At 41.4% G+C, this 13,711-nt stretch overlaps 1 pseudogene across 1 annotated transcript; it reads right to left on the reverse strand.

Annotated features, from left to right (window-relative positions):
- Positions 1 to 1,909: 1,909 nt before the first annotated feature.
- Positions 1,910 to 2,093, reverse strand: LOC309861595 (mitochondrial import receptor subunit TOM7 homolog pseudogene; annotated as a pseudogene). The gene has a single exon. The product of its transcript is annotated as a mitochondrial import receptor subunit TOM7 homolog pseudogene (transcript).
- Between the last annotated feature and the right edge of the window lie 11,618 nt (positions 2,094 to 13,711).

Here is a 13,711-nt window from a genome sequence, read left to right on the forward strand (position 1 = left end):
AGATAACTTCCTCAACTTGGTAAGTAACATCTACAAAAAACTCAACAGCTAACAATATAATGGTGTGAAAGACTAGGTGCCTCACCCTTGAGATCAGGACAAGGCAAAAATATCCACTCTTACCACTCCTTTTCAGTATCATATTGGAAGTCCTAGCGAGCACAATAAGATAAGGCAAAAAAAAGGAAATAAAATTAAACATAAGATACTGAAAAGAAAATTGTCCCTATTTATAAATTTGATGACCTATAAATTATCAAAATCCCATGAAGATTTTGAAAATCCCAAGGAATCTAAAAAAATGGAACTAAATGAGTTCATCAGGTCATAGGTCACAAGATGAATATACAAAAATTAATTATAGTCTATATAGTAGCAATGAACACATGAAAATCAAAATTTAAAACTACAGAGTCACTCAAAAGGTGAAACCTAAATCTAACAAAATAAGATTTGTGTGTTAAAAATAAACACTGGATAAAAGAAATCAAAGACCTATATAAATGGAGAAACATGTTATGTTCTAGAATTAGAAGACTCAGCAATAGGTTAAGATGTGATTTCTTCCCATATTGATCTATGGATTTAATGTGATTCCTATCAAATTCTGGCAGGTTTTTGTGTGTGTGTGTGTGTATGTGTGAGATGACATTCTTCAAAATTCATATGAAAAGGCAAAGAAACAAAAGAAGCCCGATGTGGGACTCGATCCCAGGACGCTGGGATCATGACCTGAGCCAAAGGCAGCTGCTTAACCAACTGAGCCACCCAGGCGTCCCTCACCATACCTGATTTTAAGAGTTACTGTAGATCTGCACTAAGACAACATGGCAGAGGGACAAACAAGTAGATCAACGGAACAGAAAAAAGATTCCAGAAAGAGACCCGCACAAGTAAGGCCAGCTAATTTTTGAGCATTCAATGAAAGATAGGCTTTTCAATAAATAATACTGGAGTAGCTGAACATCCACTAGAAAAATTAAAAAGAAACTTAAGTCACAATACAAAAAAGAACTCAAAACAGATCAAAGATTTAAAGGTAAAACATAGGGGCACCTGGGTGGCTCATTCAGGTAAGCATCTGCCTTCAGCTCGGGTCATGATCTCAGAGTCCTGGGATCAAGTGCCTCAGCGGGGAGCCTTCTTCTCCCTCTCCCTCTCCCTGCTACTCCCCTTGCTTGTGCATGCTCTCTCTCTAATAAATAAATAAAGTCTTTTTTTTAAAAAAATAAAGGTAAAACATAAAAGTGGAAAACATTTAGAAGAAAACAAGTGAAAATCTTCTTTAGGACCTACAGTGAAGTGAAGAGATCTTAGACATGGCACTGAAAGCAATCCATAAAGGAGAAAAGTAATAAACTAGACTTCACCAGAAATTAAATGCTTAATTTGAAAGTCACATATATGAGAAATGACTCATGTCAGATAACAGAACTCTCAAAACTCAAGAAAAGATAGTCCAATGAGAATATGGGCAAAAGACATGAACACATTAAACAAAGAGGATATTTCATTTGTTCACCACCATAAGCTATTAGGGAAATGCAAATTCAACCACAATAAGATTATTACACACCTGTAAAAACAATGAAAATAACAAATAGTGTCAATATCAAATTCTGGTGAGGATGCATTGCATCCTCCTACATTGATTTCTCCTACATTGCCGACGGGAATACTAAATAGTACAGCCACTCTGGAATACAGTCTGGCAAGTGTTTGATACAATCTATGATAAATAAGTCAATAGAGGTTCCACTCTGCCACTGAAGCATCTGTGAAGAGCCCTGTACCATTCAACTGATAAGCATCTAAAGGATGTCCCATCTTTCATCCCAGCCACCACACACACCTTCCATGTTGTTCCTGTCTATTAACTGCTTCCAAATCCAGATGACCAAATAGTTCTTTATCCCCTGAGTAAACTAAAAATGGTTGGTTACTCATTCCAGGATCTGCACCCCTCCTAAATCCCAGGCAAATCATGAGAGGTATAAGGTTCCAGGAGCTGGCAAACTGGCCCCCCTTGAAGGGATGCTGCAGCCTCTGCTTGGCCTCTTTGCTCAACTTCACCATGGCGACAGCCTGGTAGTTTCCTCTAAAACTAAACATATACTTATTACATGACCTAGCACTCCTGGGCATTTATCCCCAAAAAATGAAAACATGTTCACACCAAAACACATACATAAATGTTTATAGCTCCTTTACTTATAATCACCCCAAAGAGAGAACAATGTACACATCCTTCAGTGAGCAAATGGTTGAATTGTGATCCATCCAGATCACAAAATACTACTTAGCAATAAAAAGGAACAAACTAGGGGTGCCTGGCTGGCATGCTCACTCAGTGAGCATGCAACTCTTGAAGTCATGAGTTCAAACCCCACATCTGGTGTACAGTTCACTTAAAAAAAAGGAACTATTGATACATGCAACAACTTGGATGGATCTCAAGGCAATTATGGTGAGTGAAAAAAGCCAATCACAAAGGAGATATATATATATATATATATATATATATATATATATATATATATATATTCAATATTAAGAGAGATGGAGAATAGATTAGTGGTTGCTAGGGGTTGGGGATGGTGGAACAAGGGTGTGTGTATGTGTGACTATAAAGGGGTAGCAGGGATAAGATCTTTGTGGCAATGCAGTGGTTCTGTATCTTGATTATAGTGTGGTTACATGAATTTATATAAGTAATGAAACTGACAACTACAAATACACACAAATGGGTGGATGTAAAACTGGTGAAAACTGGATTATATCAATGTCAATTTTCTGGTTTTATGCAAAATATTATTGGTGGGGCACCTGGGTGGCTCAATCAGTTAAGCGTCTCCCTTTGGCTCAGGTCATGATCTTGGGGTCCTGGGATCGAGCCCAGCATTGGGCTTTCTGCTCAGCAGGGAGCCTGCTTCCCCCTCTCTCTATGCCTGCCTCTCTGCCTACCTAAGATTTCTGTCAAATAAACTAATAAAATCTTTAAAAATAAAAATACATACATACATACATACATAAAAAGATGTACTCATTGGGTTATATAAGACATTTTTGTAATATTTTTACAAGCTCCTATAAATTTATATTTATTTCAAGTAAAAAAATTTTTTAAAAGCCTTTGGGAAATTGGGTAAAGGCTGACATTATGAATCAGATTAAAATCCTATCATTTTTATACTATACACAGAAAATCCTAATGACTCCACCAAAAACCATTAAAAGTAATAAAAGAATCAAGTGGCAGGACATAAAATTAATGCCCAGAAATTGGTAGTGTTTCCATACACTAATAATGAAGTGGCTGAGAGAGAAATTAAAAAAAAAAATCCTATTTACAGTTGTACCAGAAAGAATAAAATACCTAGGAATAATTAACCAAAGAGGTGAAAGAACTATACTCTGAAAACTATAAAACACTAATGAAAAAAACTGAAGATGACACAAACAAATGGAAAGATGCTCCATGCTAATTGTTTGGAAGAATTAATATTGTTAAAATTTCCATATAACCCAAAGCAAGCTACAGATTCAGTGCAATCCCTATCAAAATACCAACAGCATTTTTCAATGAACTAGAACAAAAAATACTAAAATTTGTATGGAAACTACAGAAGACCTACAGAAAATTTGATTAAGAACAAAAAAGCTGGAGGTATTCCAATACCAGATTTCAAGACATACTATGAAGCTGCAGTAATGAAAACAGTATGGCACTGGCACAAAAATAGACACATAGATCCATGAAACAGAGAAAAGATCCCAGACATAAACTGACAATTATACGGTCAGTGGTCAGTTAATCTATGACAAAAAAGGCAAGAATACACAATAGGAAAAACACTCTTTAATAAATTGGTGTTGGGAAAACTGGACAGCTACATGTAAAAGAATGGAACTAGAATCACGAACACTATGTACAAAAATAAACTTGAAATGGATTCAAGGCCTAAATATGAGACCTAAGACCATAAAAATCCTAGAAGAGAGTACAGACAGTAATTTCTCTGACATCAGCTGTAGCAACACTTTTCTAGATGTGTCTCCTGAAGCAAGGGAAACAAAAGCAAAAATAAACTATTGAGACTACATAAAAATAAAAAGCTTTAGCACTGCAGAAGAAACCCTCAACAAAACAAAAAGACAACCTACGGAATGGGAAAAGATACCTGCAAATGATACATCTGATAAGGGGTTAATTTCCAAAATATATAAAGAACTTATAGGGATGCCTGTGTGGCTCAGTTGGTTAAGCAGCTGCCTTCGGCTCAGGTCATGATCCCAGCGTCCTGGGATCGAGTCCCACATTGGGCTCCTTGTTCAGCAGGGAGCCTGCTTCTCCCTCTGCCTCTGCCTGCCATTCTGTCTGCCTGTGCTCGCTCTCTCCGCACCCCCTCTGATAAATAAATAAAATCTTTAAAAAAAAAAAAAGAACTTATACAACTCATCACCAAAAAACCCAATCTGATTAAAAAATGGGCAAAGGACCTGAACACATTTTTCCAAAGATGACATAGAGATAGACACAAACACATGAAAAGATGCTCAACTCAACATCACTAATTATCAAGGAAAGGCAGAGTAAATCTACAATGAGGTAACACCTTACACCTATCAGAATGGCCAAAATCAAAATGACAAGAAACAACAGTATTGGCAAGGATGTGGAGAAAAAGCAACTATTGGTGGGAATGTAATGTAGTGTACAGCCAACTGTGGGAAACCTAGAAGGTATTATACTAAGTAAAATAAGTCAGACTGAGAAAGACAAATACCAAATGCTTCCACTCATAAGTGAAATATAAAAAAATATATATTAAACAAAAAGCAGAATCAGACCTATAAATACAGAGAACAAACTGATGGTTGCCATAGGGGAGGTACATGGGAGGATGAGCAAAATGGGTGCAGGTGAGTGGGAGATACAGGCTTCTAGCTATAGAATGAGTAAGTCATGGAAACAGAAGGCACAGCATAGGGAATATAGTCAATGATGATTGTAATGGCATTGTCTGGTGACACCAGCTACACTTGTAGTGAACATAGCATAATGGATAAACTTGTTAAATCACTGAGCTGTACACCTGAAACTAATGTAATATGGCATGTCAACTATACTCAAATAGAAAATAACTTAAAAAAATTTTTTTTGTAAATCCTATCATCTTGGGACTCTTGGATGGCTCAGTTGGTAGAGCATGCGACTTTGGATCTCAGGGTCGTGAGTTAAAAAAATAAATATTTTAAAAAATCCTATCATCTTTGAGCTATAGTTCTGTTACTTAAAGGTGTGTTGCGGGGTTGGGGGTGGGTAGAAGTTCATTCTGGTTAGCGCGCTCTTCTATCAGAAGCTCTGCCTGCCAGTAACTACAACTATGCCTGACCCATGGTAACCATTTCTTGAAGAATGAATGAAGTGGCAGTCAAGTGTGTCTTTACTTTAATAACGGTTGATAGAATTGGTAATATCTCACCAAGGGCTGCACACCACAGGTCCTCAGAGAGAAGAAGGTGGAGCTCCAGGAACAGATACTTTCTCTCCCCTTTGGCTGTGGTGCCTCAGCACCATTTGAACTCAGCCTGTATGCTCATGGGAAAGACTTTCACGGTTCTTCTCTGGGCACAGGTGTAAAAGCCTACATACTCTATAAGGGCTGTTTAACTGTCACTGAGTGCTCAGCACCTTGTGGGTTGCTTTGCATGTTGTTTGTGCTAAATAAAGTCATTCAACAGAACTGGCTGAGTGTTTCTGCCCAAAGTCATGCACTGTTCTAGGCAGTGGGGGAACTCCACTGAATGAGACAAAGTTCCTGCCTCCAGGAAGCTGGCATTCCAGGAGAGACAGACAATATATAAGTAAAGAATAATCTCAGATTATCACAAGGGTCATGAAAATGGGGCGGTCTCCCAGAGGCAACATTGAGATCAGTGAGGCCTGAATGATGAAAAGGAGCTACCTAGTCAGGAGAAAAGCATTCCAGGAGGAGGGAACAGAACATGCAGAGGCCCAGAGGCAAGAAAGAGTTCAGGCAAGAGCACAGGGTGAAGTTGAAGAGGTGGTCAGGGGCCAGGACCCAGAGGGCCTTATAAACCATAGTGTTTCATTTGCTCTTCAGCTCCCTGAATTGAGGCATTATCATCTTTGGTTTCCCGCTGGAGGAGCTGTAGCTCAGAGAGGCCCCAGGCTAGCCCTAGGCCCACGTAGAAAATGGCAAGAATCAGGATAATCTGGTAGTCTTTCCACTTCTGCATTCTCCAAGTCAGAAAACCCACTTTTGAAAAACCCTAACAGAGGTCTTCAGTCCGTTTCCCCCCCTCCTCCATGCTCCACTGCTACCTTACAGCCTCCTGGGATGCAACAGAAAATGGAAGTCCTCTGTCCCTTACGGGGTTTGTAGGGATGACAGCCACAGAAGGAGTGTTGTCTCCTCTTTTTTTATGAATGGGGAAACTGATTGCAGCCCTGAAGATAAACCCCCTTTGTCATTTCACTGGAAGATGGGTGATGTCAAAGAAATGGGGTTCCATACTTGTATTTTCCTCCTTTCCCCTGCCTCTCCAGCTTCCCTGTGGGAGGGAATGGAGGCAGTAGAACTATTATCACAATCTCGTCTCACTCTTGTCAGCCCCTGAGTCTCCCCTCCTTCCTTCAAGTCAGACCAGGTTCTCATGGTTTCCCCAACATGTTGTTTTTATCCATATTGTGCATGCTGGTCCCCCTGCTTGGAAGACCATTCACATTTCGTGAATGTCTACCATACTGCTGAGTTATCCTTCACGGAGTCCTTCTGTTTTCTTTACTGTAAAACTGTTACTACCTTCCTCATACTTCCTGCTGAGGAAAGGGAGGCCCAGGAATGGGAAAGGACTTGGCAAAGATCCCAGAGCCAATACACAGCAGAGCTGGGATAAAGGGCTCAAGACCAGGTCGGTCTACAACCCCTGCAGCCTTTGCCTTGAACCACACTATGTAGCCTCAAATGCCTTAATATTTCCAGGTAATCATGCTCCTTTCCCAAAGTCCAGTTTGAATGCCTCTCCTCAAGTGAACTTCCCCAGATCCCTCCCTCAAGCCAGAGCAGGCCACACTTCTACTGTTTCCACAGCCCACCATGCAGACAGCTTTCCCCCACACGTCTCACCTGTTATGATCAATCCAGTTGGCTGCCCATGTCTCTGCTTCACTAGACCAAGGGCCATCACAGTCACCATGTTCCCAGATCCTAGCAAAAGGGCATGGACACAGTAGACATCAGTGAGGGTTTTCTCAACAGGCGATTGAATAAGTGAACAAATAAGCTGCTGGGAGGGAAAGTATGTGGGAAGTTGACCCCAGCCCCAGGGCCCAGGTGTTTGCCCAGGCCCTGCCCTCTCTTCTTTCCATCGTCCCAGCATAGTAAATTAACTGTTATCTGTCCCGTATCCAATGATCTTTCTGTACGATGATGATTCCTCGAACCATCCCCTCCCTGGCCTCCACAGTTCTGACAAGCTGAGGCAAACTCATTGGCCTCTGCTGTTATTTCAACCTCAGATCAAGCACACTAGGAAAGGCCTCTGAAAAACAGAGGGCTCACTGCTGGTCAGTGCCCAACACAATGGCAGGTTGCTCTATCAGAAATTAGCCACATGGGGCGCCTGGATGGCTCAGTGGGTTAAAGCCTCTGCCTTCGGCCTAGGTCATGATCCCAGGGTCCTGGGATGGAGCCCTGCTTCGGGCTCTCTGCTCGGCAGGGAGCCTGCCTTCCCCTTCTCTCTCTGCCTACTTGTGATCTCTGTCAAGTAAATAAAATCTTTAAAAAAAAAAAAAAAAATTAGCCACATCTGCTGAGCATGAAGGGATTTATTTTAGCAAATGTATAAAGATTTGATGCGATTTTAACCAAAGTATATCCGGCGGGGGGGGGGGGGAGCTTGAAGCAAATATGCTAAAATATTAATAATTTGGGGTAGTAGAAATATGAATCAGGGTTATTTTCTTTTTTATACTTTTCTGCAATTTTTTAAAAAGGCCCTGCCATATATGGGGTGAAACTAAGCACAGAAACCCCAATCTACTTGCCAATTATGTTCCTCCCTCCCAAAGGTGGGAGTCCTGACTTCCCAAGGGTATCTTCTACCTCTGACAACACCCTCCCACCAACCTACTCCTTCTGAAACCTGGACCTCACCCTTTCTGTGATCTGACTTTCAGTTCTGGGACCTACCCCATGGTCTTTCAACACATCAGTTTTCCCCCTTAAATTAGCTACAGTGGGTTTCCTGTTTGTTACTTGCAACTAAAGATCTCTAATAGAGGCACTGAAAGGTAAGAGCTACCTGAAAAGATCCAGATGTATACAATTACTGTGTTCCTAAATTGGTATACCATGCTAATTATGATTTATATCTCCTCTCCTTGCTAGTACCTGTGTTATAGTAAGCCAGAGTATTATAAACAGGATTCTGGAAGACCAGAATCATGTGGTCTAGGCACTGCCTGCTGGCCACCAGACAAGTTTGAGGAATTGACAGAGTGTCTTTTAAACCATTTCTCTTGGGGTGCCTGGGTGGCTCAGTGGGTTAGGCCTCTGCCTTCGGCTTGGGTCATGATCTAAGGATCCTGGAACTGAGCCCCACTTCGGGCTCTCTGCTCAGTTGGAAGCCTGTTTCCCCCTCCCCTCTCTGCCTACTTCTGCCTACTTGTGATCTCTGTCAAATAAATAAATGAAATCTTTAAAAAAAAAATAAACCATTTCTCCTGAGTGCCAGTTGTGTTAGTTTATCTTTAGGCAGGAAATGCACGGTATATTTAGGGAACAACCAAGAGATCCATAATCGTTAGTTAGTGTGATCATGAGGAAGAACAGAAAAACAAAGCTATGAAGTTCTGCAAGGGCCCAGAGTTGAAGTCTCCAGCTCCAGGTTGAGGAGCTGGACTTTGACCTGGGACAAAGGAGGTGCTGAAAACTGAACGGCCGCATATGACCCATTTTCAGAAAGAAAATTGGCAGCAGGAAGGAAATAGACTGGTTACAGGGCCTGGCTTTTCGAGTCTTTCCCTACTATGTATTCTGGTTTGAGTCTCGCCTGGGCTCTGTTTTTCCAGAAAGCCACCTGTCTTCCTATACTCGGGCCTGCTCTCTAAAATGTCTATTTCAAATCTTCTTCAGTCCTCTTAGACATCTGACCTCATCAATCCCCACAACCTGACAGAACAGAGCCCATCACATGCACACGCTCTCAACTTTTTGCCTTCAAATCTACAAATACCTTGACTTGTTCCCATCCTTCCTCCTAAGGCCAACCCTTCCACCACCCCAGGGGCATCTTTCTCTGTGGATCTTCAACCTTTTCCTCTAAAATCTCATTGCTTTTAACATTTACACTTAATGAAGTCTCTCCCACCTTAAAACAAATGACCTTTTCTCATTCACAGTTCCTCTCTGGCCTGTTCTATTTCCTCCAATACCTTCCACCTACAAATTTCCCAAGAGCTACCTACACTTCATCTCCCATTCGTTATTTCTACCTTCCGATACTGTACTCCCCTGAAATAGCACCTGTGAAAGTCACCAGTGACTGTCTGTTCCTAAATGCAGTTGTCAGATCCTGGACATCACCCTCAATTTCTCAGTCCATCATCCTCCATATATTATCAGCCTCCAAGTCCTCTCTGGTCATTTTGCTTCCTAAATAGTTCTCATTTCCATCATTAACACCCTCACCATTCCCAAATCATTTCTGATTCAGGACTCTTATCATATCACCTCTTAGTCCTGGCTCCCTCCCATTCAGTCTCCCCAGTGACAGAATCAGCTTTCTAACACCCAAATCTGATGCATCTCCCTTGCTTAAAGCTCCTCAATGGCCCTCAAGATAAAGTGTGATTCCCTTACATAGTTCACATAATCTGACCCCCAATCTGTGGGCCAGAAACAAGGGGACACTTGAGTCTGTATCAGGTACCAACTGGGGAACTTTTACATTTACAGAGATCTTATAAGAGATCAATTAGGCGGGTGCCTGGGTGGCTCAGTGGATTAGGCCTTTGCCTTCGGCTCAGGTCATGATCTCAGGGTCCTGGGATAGAGTCCTGCATCGGGCTCTCTGCTCAGCAGGGGGCCTGCTTCCCTTCCTCTCTCTCTGCCTGCCTCTCTGCCTACTTGTGATCTCTGTCGAATAAATAAATAAAATCTTAAAAAAAAAAAAAGAGAGAGATCAGTTAGGAGGTTATAGCTGACCATAAGAGATGGTTAGTGGGGATGGAAGTTCAATCAAAAGGAGGTTAAGAAAGAAGTGGAAGCTGGTTGTGCAAGCCATCTTGGCAGGAAAGGAGGTAGGATGGTAACTTGTGGGTAAGTTTAAGGTTTTGCAAGGTAGGAGATGCTAAACATTTTTAAATGGAACATGAAAGGAGACTCAAGTGATTGAAAAGGGGATAGTTGTTAGTAAAGGTTCTGGCAATGCTGACACAAATGGGAGACTGAGCACACAGTGCTGGCAGAGTTTGCTGGCAGAAATATAACTTTTCTGCACTACAATTTGGAAATCAATCATTTAAAAAGCAAAATTCCATCCTTTTGTGACTCAGTAATTTTGCTTCGATTTCTTTTTTCCCCTGAGAAAACAAACATGGATGTGAACATTTATCACTACATGGATGCTTATTAAGTTATACATAGAAAAGCAAAAAAAAAAAAAAAAAAAAAAAAAAAAGTTGAACAACCTAAAATGTCGTAAGAGGATTTTTATTAGTTTAGTTTATGGCACATCCATTCAGTGAAATGCTGTATAGTCATTTAAAAATATATAGAAGATGTGAAATTGAGATAATACAGTATTTACAACGCCATCCCTTTTTTTTTTTTTTTTTGGCCATCCCATTTTTGTAGAAGAAAAAGTTTTTAATAGGTAACGTCTGGGAAGACATACACTGGAATATTAACGATAGATACCTCTGGACAATGTGGTATTATAAATTTGTTTTATTGTTCCTTTGCACTTCCTTAAGTTTCCTATCATGAATAGGAATACTTGAATAAAGAAATCAATTGATGGGGCATCTGGCTGGCTCAGTCAGCTCAGTGATTCGATCTCAGGGTTGTGAGTTCAAGCCCCATGTTGGGTGTGAAGATTTATTAATTTAAAGAAAAAAAACCACACACACACAACAGGAGCACCTGACTCTTAAGCATCTGACTCTTCATTTCAGCTCAGGTCATGATATCAGGATCATGAGATCAAGCCCTGTGTTGGACTCTGTGCTGGATGTGGAGCCTGCTTACGATTCTCTTTCTCCTTCTTCCCTTCCCTCCTCTCCCCCACCCCAATTCATGAGCTCTAAAAAAACAAAAACAATTTATAAAATCACACACACACACACACACACACACAATGAGTCCATTCATATGAAGTTTAAGAACAAGCAAAACTTCTATGTAAAAGAAGCCAGAATAGCGGTTGTCTCTGAGGAGCTATAGACACACAAGGTAACTTTCTAGAGTGATTAAATATATTGCACCTTGATTTTGGTATACACATAAAGAAAAAATATAATCATGTTGTGGATTTAAGATTCGGGGACTTTATGGTGTTTTATCTCCTTCAGGAGAAAACAGACCTACAAGACAGAAAAGAGAGGAAACAGGTAACAGCACAGAACCATTTGGAAGTGAAAAAGAGGATGGAGTTCTGTGACAAGAACTTGAATTTCCCAGGAAGTAGGTTGCTTAGCAGTGGACTTAGAGTGAAAAGGATGCATTAGGGCTTGGATTTGGGAAAGGGGACACACTAGAGCAATACTTATGAGGCAGAAACACATGGGGAGTTTCCCAGAGCTGGAGCACAGAAGTGGGCACCAACACCAAGGCTCCTCAGTTTACTGTGATATATAAGCTAGGACTTTGCAGCTTAAGGAACAAGAGGAGAGAAATAAAATGGTTCATTTAATTCGGGGAATTGTGACAGCACTGGATTGTAGTGGAGAGAGGAATGAAGCCAACAGAATTCTGGTAGGGAGACTTAAGAGGCGTAGAAAGGGACAGAAAGGCCTTATGGGCAGTGTTGGGACAATGGAACTGGAGCACTAAAGGCTATGGTCAGTAAGGGTTTGGTTCTGAGGTCTTGAGGGTGAAGCAGTTCACACTGAAGGCTAACCTCAAAGCACAGCACTGCTGGGACAGGAGCGAAGAAAGCAAACATTTACTAAGCATTCTTCCACCTACCACCAGGCACTTCACAGCAGTCCATTTAAAGAGCACCTAAACTTTGCAAGGATGCACTGCCTTGATGTTTATAGATGAGGAAACACCCTAGATTACTCAGCAAGGGGTAGTTTCAAATTCAGATTTGACTCAAAGCCTCTACTACATTCAGCAGCTGTATAAGTCAAATCAGGAGAAGGACCAAAATTTTAGGAAATTCACATATATAAGATAAGAGTCACCTAGGTTGCTGGTGGAGAAGAAAGTACCAGTTGCCAGTATCTGGGAGAATGTCCAGTAGCAACCAGAACAGTACAAAGTAGTCCAAGGAGATGGCATGTGCTTCAGGAACACCATCCTAGACAACAGTGGATCAAAGCAGCAGAAGAGAAATGCAGACCCATTTTCTGGTTTCTAGTTTTGAAGGAAAATGAACAGTCCCTGATTATGGGTTTTTCTGAAGTGGTATCTTCAAGAGAAAACCAGGTTTCAGCTTACCAGGGTTAAAACCTGGAAGTTTGGGGCATCATTCTGAGAGTTCCCAAGAAGGGCAGACAGAAAAGGGGAGTAACTGAGCCATGAGAAGGAAGAAAGGCTCAGCACAGAGCTCACGGTCAGGAGGAAGAGACTTTGGGGCTGGTGGCTCCATCAGGGTAAAAATACATGGTGTTACAACACCGGAGGCATGGCAAGAAAAAAAGTGTTGGACATTATCCACCCCTAAGCAAAGCATCAACTTAACCCCTCCCCTTTTGCTCTCCTTCCTTTATCTGCATCTAGGATGGACTGTTAGCAGTGGGCAAGCTACAGACTGTGCTGCAAACAGTAATGAGAGCTATTCCTTAGTGAACACCTATTGTGTGCCAGGTCACTGCAGCAGCAATTCACTTCATCCTGACTGCAAGGCTACAACTGGCCCCATTTTACCGATGATGAAACTGAAACCTAGAGAGCTAAAGTCATTTGGCCAAAACCATGGCCACAACCAGGATTTGAAACAAAGTATATCTGGCATCAGAGTTCAAATCATCCTTTAATCTGTCAATCGATGGCAAAAATTTTACACATAACCTTCACAATCAATTGTGAAGTGTTCATTTTTATTTATTTTTATTTTTTAATTCATCTTTAAAAGATTTTTATTTATTTGACAGAGAAGTAGGCAGAGAGAGGAGGTGGCAGGCTCCCCGCTGAGCAGAGAGCCTGATGTGGGGCTTGATCCCAGGACCCTGGGATCATGGCCTGAGCTGAAGGCAGAGGCCTTAACCCACTGAGCCAGCCAGGCACCCCTATTTTTTAAAGATTTTTATTTATTTATTTGAGAAGAGAAGAGAGAGAGCATGAGAGGGGAGAAGGTCAGAGGCAGAAGCAGATACCCCGTGGAACTGGGAGCCCAACATGGGACTTGATCCTGAGACTCTGGGATCATGACCTGAGCCAAGAGCAGTTGCTCAACCAACTGAGCCACCCACACGCCCGCAAAGTTTTCATTTTTAAAAGTGGATTCTGACCAA

Source organism: Mustela nivalis (genome assembly GCF_964662115.1).
Source record: "Mustela nivalis genome assembly, chromosome: 3".
Taxonomy (NCBI): Eukaryota; Metazoa; Chordata; class Mammalia; order Carnivora; family Mustelidae; genus Mustela; species Mustela nivalis.